The 12,442-nt window shown below is 45.5% G+C and overlaps 1 pseudogene across 1 annotated transcript in view; it reads right to left on the bottom strand.

Annotated features, from left to right (window-relative positions):
- Positions 1-1,629: 1,629 nt before the first annotated feature.
- Positions 1,630-12,442, bottom strand: part of LOC309556858 (glutamate decarboxylase 1-like) — a 101,096-nt pseudogene continuing 90,283 nt past the window's right edge. The window contains exons 13-15 of the transcript XR_014226187.1: positions 4,477-4,584; positions 3,802-3,891; positions 1,630-1,809 (exon numbers count right to left, since the gene is read on the bottom strand). The product of XR_014226187.1 is annotated as a glutamate decarboxylase 1-like (transcript). The remainder of the gene's footprint in view (positions 1,810-3,801; positions 3,892-4,476; positions 4,585-12,442) is intronic.

Here is a 12,442-nt window from a genome sequence, read left to right as displayed (position 1 = left end):
ACCCTCAGAGCTGAGGCTGTGTCTCCCCGACCCTTCAATTTGGTGGTTCAATGGGCCACTTGACTGGACTTGCCCTTCAAGCCTAAGGCTGCCAGCCCTCCCCTGCTTTTGTATGAAAGATCTCTAATGCCACCAAGTGTATACTGGAATAAACCTGTGATAGTAGCCCCTTTGTCGAAGTAGCAGTTGCTAACAAAAGGAAAAGGGGAACTTTACACCATTCCAATGGTGTCATTTTAAACTGAGCTGTTAAAGCATTAAACTGTAAATACTGGTAAAAGCATTGATTGCCAAGAGAATAGTCTTTAAAATCCTGAAAGGATTTCAATGTCTAGGAAGAATATTGAGAAAGCTGTATAATCCCCTTCCGTTTCCAATTACAGAAAGTATCTAATCCCTTGAGCTCTGGTAGGTTTTTATAATCTTTAAATCCCCTATATTGCAATAATGACTGCTCGATCTTCCAGAGTTTCAATAATAGTTGAACTGTTGGGCTTTGTGGATCTGATCTGAATGGCTCTGCTACCAGGGCCACCATTAGTATGGAATGCAGGGTACAGGTCAAAAATGTACATCTTCTAGAATGATTGACTTCTAGTGAAGCACAATTCTTGAAAATGTTGCAATTGAGCTGCTAATTTCCCAAGTGATTGGCAGCATCATCACTGCTGTCCAATGAAAGGGGTGCTGAAAATAGCACTGGAGGGCTTAATTTCAAAGCAAGTTATTCATAATGTGGTAGTATGCAATGCTTCTTTCTGTGCACCTTGGGTCTTAACCCAACACTCATTTACACTATCTATACAAGTTTTTCTTTTTGAATATGTTAAAATCAGAAGGTAGTTTATTCGGTAGTTTTATTGTATAACTTGTGTACATGATCACTTGCCCAACTTGTGTACATGATCACTTGCCCTTAAAGTCCCACCCTTTGGCCTGAGGCACCAAAAAACCCTCCCCATGATATATAGGGACAGAGGCAACCAACACTTTCTAGCTCTCTAGAGATCAAAACATACCCCCCCATATGCAATGCTTAGGTTTACTACCGCTTTAGCTTCTCAACATTTAAGACTAACCTGAGTGTACCAACTGTCATCTCAATATTGTACTGTGAGAATGTTATGCAAAAGTTACCCATTATTTCCCAACCATACTAAAACCTCGCTACCTGCCTCCTTTTACCCCTAAACTCAAAAACTACAAGAAAAACTATTTTTGGCCATCCATATGATCTAATGAGTGGTGTATTTACCTTTTCTTTTTTGATTTAATACGTATTGATAAGATTTGTCACCTTAAAATACAATACAGGATAATGTTGAAACCTGTGTGATATCTTGACAATTTGTTCATGTTAAAGAAAAAAAAAAAAATATTTAAAACTAACTAAATGAATCTTAAATTGTGACATTCAAACATAAAATGATAAATAAGTCATTAGATAAACACCACTATACAATATGATATGCAACACACGTCTGGAAACCAAATTTATCAAGTCTGTCTTGGATATGAAAACTGTATACCTTTTGAGGATAGTGAATAAAATCCACTTTATTAGAAGATCCATACACAGCACTCCTTTTTGCCTTTTCATCAAGGAGTGTGATAACATTACATTGTAAATCATAATTCCAAGTCATGTCCCAACCGTTCAATCTCTTCCAAAAGGAAATCTATATCAGTCTTATCAGAGGCAGGATTGGAAAACACCATTCGGAAGAAGTTCGGCTTGTCTTGAAGAGGTTGGTAACTGACCATTGCAGTTCCTTCTTCCATCATCCTTGTTTTAATTTTGGCAGCAACCTACACAATTTTTGAAATAAACAATGAATCCTGAGCAAATCACAAGCAAGTATAAAATGAGGCTCATCTCAAAATTACAAAAGGCTCAATTCACTAAGCTATGACAAAATACGGTATTTGTTACAATAGTCCTTTTCACCCATAGGATTGCCATGTTTGCTGAAAATATCATTTTTTTTTTTTTGAAGTAAGACTAAAGTTAGTTTTCTTTTTTAGAGTCCTAACTACAGACAATAGTGGAACTTATGGATTCATAATTTCTAACCTTGTTATCTAGCATACAGGTTATAAAAAATCCATCCACACTCCGATGTGACAGGGTTTATCAGAGGGAGTATGACTTGTTACCAGTGCAGAGACACTTGTATTTTAAGCCCACCTTTCTGCCCCCCACCCCCAGGTAGAATTGACATTTACTGTGTAGAAGGTTGACTTAAGAAAATGTTAACTATTTTTTTATTCTTACTGAAGGATGGCAGAATTAGGACAGGTTCAGCACCCCTTTTATTGGGCAGCAGTGCTGAGGCCATTCACTTGGGAAATTAGCAGGTTGGCAGGAAAGATTAACATAGGATTCCTTAAAAGCCAATCTGGATGAGGAATTACTGCACACCAAAATCAGTAAAAACATTTTAAGTTAAAAAGATTAGTTGTATGTATCTCTTGGCTCATTGCCTCATTTTAACCACTTAAGACCCAGAAGATTTTACCCCCTTCCTGACCAGGGCCTATTTTTCGATTCGGCACTGCATGACTTTAACGGACAATTGCGCGGTCGTGCGACGCTGTGCCTAAACGAATTTGGCGTCTTTTTTGTTCCACAAACAGAGCTTTCTTTTTTGCAAAAATAATAATATTTTTTTATATGAAATTCCCCCCCAAAAAAATGCAAAAATCAAAATTTAACATTTTAGGCCAATTTTTTTTTTACCATAGGTTTGGTAAAAAGAAAAATAAATAAAATAAAAAAATTGCAAAAAGCGTATTTTGATTGGTTTGCGCAAAAGTTATTGCGTTTACTAACAAAGGGAAAGATTTGTCATTTTTGTTTTTTTCATTTTTTTTTTTTTTTTTTAACGCGTAATGGCGGCGATCTGCGATTTTTCTCGCGGGACTGCGACATTGGGGCGGACAGATCGGACCCTTAACTGACATTTTTGACACTTTTGGGGTTACCAGTGACATTACTACAGTAATCAGTGCTATACATATGCACTGTTACTGTAAAAATTACACTGGCAGTGAAGGAGTTAACTGTTTTGGAGAGGGAGGGGTTAAGTGTGTCCTAGGGGCGTGTTTCTAACTGTGATTGGCTGTGGCTTGATGTGTAAGAACAATGATCAACGGTCCTACATAGTAGAACTGTTTGATCACCATTCTTACACAGGGAGAACTGACAGGCGGCTTTGTTTACACTAGCCGCCTGCCTTTCTCCCGCTGTCACGGACGATCGCGAGTGCCCGACGGACATCCGTGACCGAGCGGGAGCGCGCATCCGGCGGGGGGCACGCTGGCTCCCAAAACCCTTACAGGCTAGCGACGTAGCCCTACGTCGCTCTGCCTGTGAGGGGCTGACTGCCGACGTAAATAGTCGTGCGGCAGTCGGCAAGTGGTTAAAATGTGCCTAATTACAGGTTTGTTCTTCTAGATCTTTGTCCTTGTAATAAAATGTACAGATTTGTAGATACTGCTAGAGGCAGGGTAGAGAGTATCACAATGACTGCCTATTTAACGGAGAGCAGCCAGACAGTGTGTTTTTAGTTGCTTTACAATCTTGTGTTGAGAGGCAACTGTAAAGTAGATTATTGCATAGTACTGCAATAGCATAAAGCAGAGCCGGTGTTTGTAATGAGAAAACCTTCATCCTTGTTCATATACAATTAAATATGGAAGCAGCCATGAGTATATAATAATGTGCAAACACACGCCACATTAAATTCCAGATAAACCACTTTTTTTGCTAAAAGTAAAAAAAAAATAAAATAATGTTACCTTGTGCAGCTTTGCATTCCATTCTCCATCTCTTGGCATACCATGGAGACAGTTTGGTATATACCAAAAGCAAACATTAGTATGCTCAGGCTATGAAATTAGAAGAAAAGTATTTCAGTGTCAAAATACAATACATCTTATGGTTTTGTAAGCAAGTTATAGTTAATGAGACATCCTGAAAGGCAATTTACTTAAGTTGAGAATGTTGAGTATGTTCACTCATTGTAAAATTTTTAACCTTTAATTATCCAATCATGTGAAAAGCAAATTCCTGTTCATTTATTTCAGCAGAACAGGACTGGATAAGTGAACTGAATACTCACACTATTGTGTAAACCCTTACTAAAATCAGCCACAACATTTTCCAGTGATTGGAATTAAACTTGCATGGGTGTTTTGGGTAGGAGAGCACCACCACCGAAATCAGTGCCACTTGCACAAAAGCAGAGGTTGTTCAAAATACATACACACATTTTCCATTTCCTAATTTGTATACTCCTAAAACCCTCTGAAGATCTGTTAAGCAATTCACATTTGTAAACCAACGTTTCAGATACACCCATGACACCTTAACTTTTACACATTGAAAATATCTCCCACTAAGAATCAAGCAAGGCAAAGCAACAAATTTAGACTAAAAAGACACAAGTACATATTATATAGCGCCATTCTTACCTCGTCGGGAAAAACGAGTTCAAAATTCTCCAGTGTTTTAAGCTTTTTGTACAAGTACTCTGCATTTTCAAGGCATTTGTTAATTTGAAGCTCAAAGCCACAAGTACCCTTAAAACAAAAATGCAAAATTCAAATTAATAGTAAAACTATTTTAACCCTTTGAGTTTAAAAAAAATTGAATTTTTGTAAGAACTTACCGTAAAATTCTTTTCTCCGAGGTCTCCGGCAGTCGCCGCCCACTCATTCAGTCTGCACATCTGGGTATTGGCCTTCTCCACAGGAGTAAGCTAGGCAGCAGATTTTGTTAGAAATAATCACAAAACCTTTGTATAGACACACCTACAGGGGGCTGTCCTTCTGGTCAATACCCCCAGCTAGCCTCATTCCCAATTCAGTTTGGTAGCAAGCAGTATAGAGATCCATGAACCCCAAAAGAGGGGAGGGGGCGGCGACTGTCAGAGGACTCCGAGAAAATAATTTTAGGGTAAGTTCTTACAAAAATTCTATTTTCTCTTACGTCCTCTGACAGTCGCCGCCCACTCATTCAGTCTGCACGTATGGGACTTCGCAAAGCAGTGTAGATGTGAGCGGTGGGAAAACGCAACCGTCAAAGAGGCAACGCAGCACCCAGGTCAGAGAAAATAATCTTTTCTGATCCAGAGAAAACTGGGCACCAAAAAAGCTCACCAGGAGCGAACCCAGGGAAACAAAAACAAGAAAGAAACCCCAACAGGAGGAGACAGGCAAAAAACTACCCTGTCTCCCCCAAGGCACTGCCGCACTCAAAACTGACCCTGATCGCCTGGACCACATCCAAGGAATGCAAAGCAAACTCCTTAGGATGCTTAGGCTTCGCACACAGTGAAGGCAACACAATGTCCTCATTGAGGTGGAAGTCTGAAACCACCTTCGGGAGGAAGGACTGATGAGGTCGAAAGACCACTTTATCCCTATGAAAAACCAGGTAGGGGGAGCAGAAGGACAGAGCTGCCAACTCCGAAACCCTGAGAGCCACCAGAAATTCAACTTTCCGCAACAGCACAGGCAGAGGAATCTCCCGGATGTTCTCAAAGGGAGGACGTTGTAAAATGGACAGAACCAAATTCAGGTCCCAAGGGGGCAAGGGTGCCCTCCTCGGGGGAGCCAAATGACGCACCCCTTGAATAAAGGTGCGGATCAAGGAATTTGACGCCAAGGGACGCTGAAACAGAATGGCCAGCGCCGACAACTGGCCCTTAATCGTGGTCAGCGCCAGGTGCTGGTCCACACCGGTTTGCAGGAAATCCAACACCCTCGCCACCTAAAAGGAGCGGGGATGGAAGCCCTGCAACTCACACCAGGTGAAATAAGCCATCCAGGTGCAATGATAATTCTTACCAGAGGAGGCCTTCCTGGCCTTGAGCAAGGTAGGAATGACCGCCGACGAGAGACCTCTGTCTCTTAAGACTTGGCTTTCAACAGCCACGCCGTCAAAGCCAGCGACTGTAAAGCAAGATAGAAGATCGGCCCTTGAGACAGAAGATCGTCTTAGCGGAAGCTGCCAGGGGGGCTCGACGACCATTTGCATGATGTCCGCTTACCAAGACCGACGCGGCCAGTCTGGGGTCACCAGAATCACCAATCTCAGTTCCAAGACCAACCTGTGGAGGAATCTGGACAACAACTGAATCGGGGGAAAGGCATAAATCAGTCGGTACCGATGCTAAGGCGCCACCAACGCGTCCGAGGCGTCCACCAGAGGGTCGTGCGTTTGTGCCGCGAACCTTTTCACCTTGTTGAGAGGAGATGCGAACCGATCCACATCCGGGGATCCCCACCATGCAAACAGCATCCGAAACACCTCTGGGTGGAGGGACCATTCCCCCTGGTCCAGGGTCTGGTGACTCAGATGGTCCGCCTGCCAATTCTCCACACCTGGAATGTGAACTGCCGAAATCACCGGGACCTAGGTCTCAGCCCAGGACAGAATCTCGGCCACATCTTTGGCCGCCCGGGCACTCCTGGTGCCCCCTTGGTGATTGATATAAGCCACCGCATTTGCATTGTCCATCTGTACACTCTGGGCAGCCCCGAAGTCGATCCTACCAACGGAGCAAACAGAGCCCGATTGCCCGCAGTTCCAAGACATTTATCGGCAGGGAGGATTCCCCCTCCGACCAAGTGCCCTGGGCACACCACTTGCCCAGAACGGCACCCCAGCCCCACAGGCTGGCATCCGTGGTGACCACAGTCCACAGCAATGGTCAGAAGGACTTGCCTTCCGTCAGAACCGGAGACTGGAGCCACCACAGGAGATCCGATCTTACTTGGGGGCTCAAAGAAATCCTCCTTTCCAAGGACTGAGGATGTCTGTCCCACTTGACCAGAATCTCCGCTTGAAGAGATCTCGTGTGAAACTGTGCAAATGGGATCGCCTCGAAAGCCGACACCATCAAGCCTAGGGATTGCATGCAGGTCCGAAGCGAGGAGCACTCGTTGTCCCTGAGGGACCGGACCTTGTCCTGCAGGATCTGGAGCTTGTCCTCTGGAAGAAAGACCTTCGCCTGGGCAGAGTCCAGAATCATCCCTAGGTAAGGGAGATAAACAGAAGGGGACAAAGTCGATTTCTGAAAATTGATGGTCCACCCGAAATCCTGGAGCGTCTGAACCGTGATTGACCGATCGCGCGACAGAGTGGCACTGGAACTCGACCTTAATAGGAGATCGTCCAGGTAACCGAGGATGGCAATCCCCTGCACCTTTAACAGGGCTAGAACAGGAGCCAACACTTTGGTAAAAACCCTTGGAGCCGAAGCGAGGCCGAAAGGCAACACCACAAACTGATAATGTTCCTCCGTGATTGCGAAGCGGAGGTACCTCTGATGACCCTCGTAGATAGGGATGTGTAGATACGCATCCTTGAGGTCGATGGAAGCCAAGAAATCCCCTGGACTCAGGGATGCCACCACCGACCGTAGAGACTCCATCTGAAATTTCTGAACCCGGACAAAGCGGTTTAGAAACTTCAAGTCCAGGATCGGACGCACCTTGCCCTACTTTCTGGGCCCTGTGAACAGATTGGAGTAAAAACCCTGAAACCTGTCCGAGGGCGAGGAGATCCTGAACCGACCGGTGGAGATCCCGGAAACCGATCGGGAGTTAAATGAAGATTTGAGGGAAAGAACCTGTCTGCGGGGCGAGACCGAAATTCGATCTTGTACCCTGAACGAATAAGTTCTTGAACCCACCTGTCCTGAATCTTGGACATCCAGGGCTCGGGAAAATGCAGCAGACGTCCCCCCCACCCCTGAGACGGGTGATGGCGTCCCTTCAGGACGAGGCGGACTGAGTCGCTGTGCCAGTATGGCCAGCTTTGGACTTACCCGCCCAAGGCTCCTTCTGGCCACTAGAGGCCTTGAAGGACTTCCCTTTGTCCTGTGCCCTGAAGGCACGAAAGGACCCCTGGTTAGGTTTAAAGGAGGGACCCCCCTTGGTGCGGGACGATTTACCCCTAGCTACCTGGGGCAAAAGAGTTCTCTTGCCCCCAGTGAGCCCTTTGATCAGTTCGTCCAGAGAGTCCCCGAAAAGACGACTCCCCGCATAAGGGATGTGGGTCACTGTCTTTTTGGAAGACTGGTCGGCCGACCAGCTTTTTAACCAAGTGATGCGGCGGATCGCAACCGCGAGCGCCAATAGCCGTGCGACTAAAGGGGCCTCATCCAAGGCCGCGTCACACAAGTACAGCACGGCCTGGCCCATTTGATCCACCCTCTCCAGCACAGCAGGAGAGGCGGAGTCAGCAATTAAAGTGCACCTAAGCGTCTTGGCCCATTCTACAACAGCCTGAGATACCATTACTGAAGCGAACACGGGCTTCAGCAAGGAACACGCAACCAGATAGATGTGGCGGGAAAGCGTCTCCACCCGCCTGTCCGCTGGGTCTTTAAACACCGGGGAATCCTCCACGGGCATTAAAGTGGCTTTATTTAATCTGGACACAGTGTGGTCCACCTTAGGAGCCACAGTCCAGCGAGAGTCGACCGGATCCGCAAAGGGATAACTGTACTGAAACCTCTTCGGCACCACAAAATTATGTTTGATATGGCGCCATTGGTCATTCACTGTCTCATGAAACTCCTCGGGACAAGGAAAAACCTGACCCGATTTTTGGGCTTTGCGGGTCCCAAAGGAAAACCTTCTTACCCAACAGGGGGGCTCATCATCCAAATTTAACGTGTACTTAACAGAGCTGATAAGCGCGTCCACCGCAGCGCGGTCCCGTGTCGACCCAGAGGACGAATCCTCCTCCTCCTCCTCATCCGACCGAGGGGACAGGGACCCCTCAGGGGGACGTTGTCCGTGGCAACCAAATCTGGCTCTGAATCAGAAGACTGAGAGGGCATAGGCCATTTTTAGAAATCCAGTCAGACATTAGCAAATCCACTTTTGATGCTAAAGTCGCAAGTGCAGCAGATAGAGAGGCCATAGAAGTGGATTCAGGGGTACCTGAACCACCCACCAGGTCTGGGGGAATTTGCTATCCTGGGACTCCATAACAGCAATACACAATTTAGGTGACGCTGGCCCTTTAAAAAACGGCGATTCCCGCAGCCCCCACTGCAAACCTGCGCCGCATATGGAGACCTAGTCCCTTGCTACAGGAATCTATAAAAATGAGTGCTAGCAGGAATTCAGGCCAGAGAAAACAGGAAAATTATTGTAGATAAAAAACTGCGCTATACAACTCAAAGGACTCGTAGTGGGTATCAACCATAAAACCCAAATATAAAAACCATGTATAAAAAAACGGCTATACAGTAAAAATGTACACAATGTAAAAGATGCCTAAAAACATTATGGTACTAAAACATGGTAGCCAATAAACGATAAATGTAAAAGTTGCCTAAAACATTATCATAGTAAACAATATCAGTGACAATAAATATAAGTACAAGCTTCTAGAAATCTTCTAGTGAAGAGAGAAAAAGTGCAATGGTGTAAAAAAGTCTCTGTATTAAAGTGGCTGTGTTGTGTCCCTTTGCCGGTCACCACTGGTGCTCCAATGGTAAGAAGGCTAGGACCGAAGGGCGGATATGACCTCCGCACGGTCTATTTAAACTCGACTGCCGCAAGGTGCGTACAACTTCCGAAGACGTCACATTCTGACGAAACGCGTCAAGTTGGCACGCACGTTGCTTCGCTCTGAAGTCTGCTGGTGGAACGCCGCTGTAGACCGCACTTCCGGGTCCGGCGAAGCTACCGCTACACATGGAAAGAATCCAACCGCGAGGCTGGAATATATACCGGTGAGGACAGGAGCAATTTACTCTTATATCTTTTATCCGTTTGAAGGACTGTTTTTTGGACTTTGTTGGATTGATTTTATATTTATATTTTAACATTGCACACGTTTTGAAGTGGGGTTTTTATACTGAGTGCCCACCCATTCCGGAATGTTTTTTAAGGAACTTGCAGTGGTTTTAATTATCTTGTGTGGATGAAATAAAAGGAGTTTTAACACTCTGCACGAGGAGAAGTCCTTTTGTTTTTATCCCGATACCCTGAGCCACCAAGTATCTGGGGGAGAGGAGTCCTGTGTCCGCCAGCCTGCTGGGAGATAACCATACCCTGAGGACCCTAGCTGAAGTTAGGAGCCTGGAGGCATAAAGCTTAAGCCCTTTTTGATTCCTTGTTGGCGTACGCCATCAGGAATCCACTCCATCTGATAAGTGAGCCTTCTTACCATTTGAGCACCAGTGGTGACCGGCGAAGGGACACAACAGAGTCACTTTAATACAGAGACTTTTTTGCACCATTGCACTTTTTCTCTCTTCACTAGAAGATTTCTAGAAGCTTGTACTTATATTTATTGTCACGGATATTGTTTACTATGAGAATGTTTTAGGCAACTTTTACATTTATCGTTTATTGGCTACCATGTTTTAGTACCATAATGTTGTTTTTTAGGCAACCTTTACATTGTGTACATTTTTACTGTATAGCCAGTTTTTTATACATGGTTTTTATATTTGGGTTTTATGGTTGATACCCACTACGAGTCCTTTGAGTGGTATAGCGCAGTTTTTTTATCTACAATAATTGCCATAACTATTCTTAGTTATTTAACGTGCAGCTTACCACAACACATACCAGTGGCGCGAAGTTATTTCTTATTACAAAACAGGAAAATGCCCCCACAGTGTTATACTTGCCCACGCTGCTGAGGGTCTGAAGGGAAGAAGGAGGAAGTGACCTCACGCCCCTAGAGGTAAAGCCAGCCCTGAGCCACAAGAAAATGGTTGCTAATAGAAGTCTATGGGAGAAAAGCCCCGGGGAAATGGCCGCTGCCCACAAAGGACATCAAACCCACACTAAAGATTGCGCCCGATCGGCGCCAAAAGGATGACAGAAAATGGCTGCTGCCCACACTCTGAGGCCGAACAGCCTGCCCACACCCAAAATGGCGGCCGCGTGGAATAGCGCTATTTGCGTTTGCGGCCCCAAAACACCATGCACTGGCCCCCACAGAGCACCACAAGCACCCTGGGGACATAGGAGACCCCCGCACCCCCCCCCACACCACGGTAAAACCACAACAGCGCCCCCGCAGGGACCGGGAAGGAACACACAGGAGCCGCACCTACAGCCATGAGGGGGATATCACAGAACCCTTACCTGAACTGTCATCCCCAAACAGAGGGCCTACATACACACCCCGACAAACATGTTTCAAAGAGAGAGGGGTAGTCATGGTACTCACCGGTCCAGTGAAACGTGGGCACCGCTCTGCGACAGGAAACCTCCCACCCGGAGGGGGGGGGGGGTGCCGTCAGCCGAAGGGGACGCTAGCAACACACGGGCGTACCGCAGTTGAGACATCCCAGCGAAGATAGCAACTTCGCAGGCTCATCCCTGATGCCAGGGACATTGTCGTTTGTGAGGCCTGGGCGTACCAATAACCTGCTAACGCTCGTGGCAGGCTGGGAGTCCGTAAGGTTCAAGGATAACCAGTGCGAGGCCCAGCTCTGCAAATGCTGTAGTCTTCTAAAGTCCGACTAACTAAGCGAAGGAGAAAATAAAAAGCTATCTTTTAAAAGAAGAAAAAAGCTGAGACCGAAGTCACAGCCAGGGAAACCCAGCCTACTGCTAAGCTAGGCAGCAAAAAACTGAATTGGGAATGAGGCTAGCTGGGGGTATTGACCATAAGGACAGCCCCCTGTAGGTGTGTCTATACAAAGGTTTTGTGATTATTTCTAACAAAATATTCTGCCTAGCTTACTCCTGTGGAGAAGGCCAATACCCAGAAGTGCAGACTGAATGAGTGGGCGTCGACTGTCAGAGGACGTAAGAGAAAGAAGGTTTTACAACTTTCAAAAGTAATGTCCATTGTTTATATCAAAGGAAAATAGTTATGGGTCAATTTTACATTTAAAGTGTATTTCAGCTTTTGTGGACACATTGGGAAGACGCCTACATTATACTGTATATTGGTTTTAAATATTTGCCGATTACCTTTTTACTGGCTTTAAAATCCTACACAGATTTCCCCTTCTATGTAATGTCAAAGATCCAGATCCAGGAAAACTAAAAGTCCCCCTAGCAATGGGGCTGGCAGCAGACAGAAGTCCCATGGGGGACCTCAGATGGGAGTGCAGGTAGAAGAGGCTGTAACAACTGGTCTAGCACCATGGAGGAGCCTGTGGAAATGGAGGATCAGATAAGTACATTTCTGTACTCTGTCCCACTTGACATAAGAGAACAGGTAACCCTTGCAGTGCTGGCACAACCCAGTTTTCCTGGAGTTCAGCTTTAAAGATGTGGCTGTGGAGGAATGTTTACCATCACTAACACTGTCTGCAACTGCTATTGAGATTTGCAAGTACAGTACAAACTAGACGTGCACACTGTCTGTCCTGACAAAGGGTTAAAGAATCTGAAGGCTCGGGTGGTAAAATATTTTTGATTGTAATGATTAGTGACTACAATA

Source organism: Pelophylax lessonae (assembly GCF_965119305.1).
Source record: "Pelophylax lessonae genome assembly, chromosome: 5".
Taxonomy (NCBI): Eukaryota; Metazoa; Chordata; class Amphibia; order Anura; family Ranidae; genus Pelophylax; species Pelophylax lessonae.
Note: the sequence above shows the minus strand (reverse complement) of the source record. Positions and strands in the feature narration are given on the sequence as shown.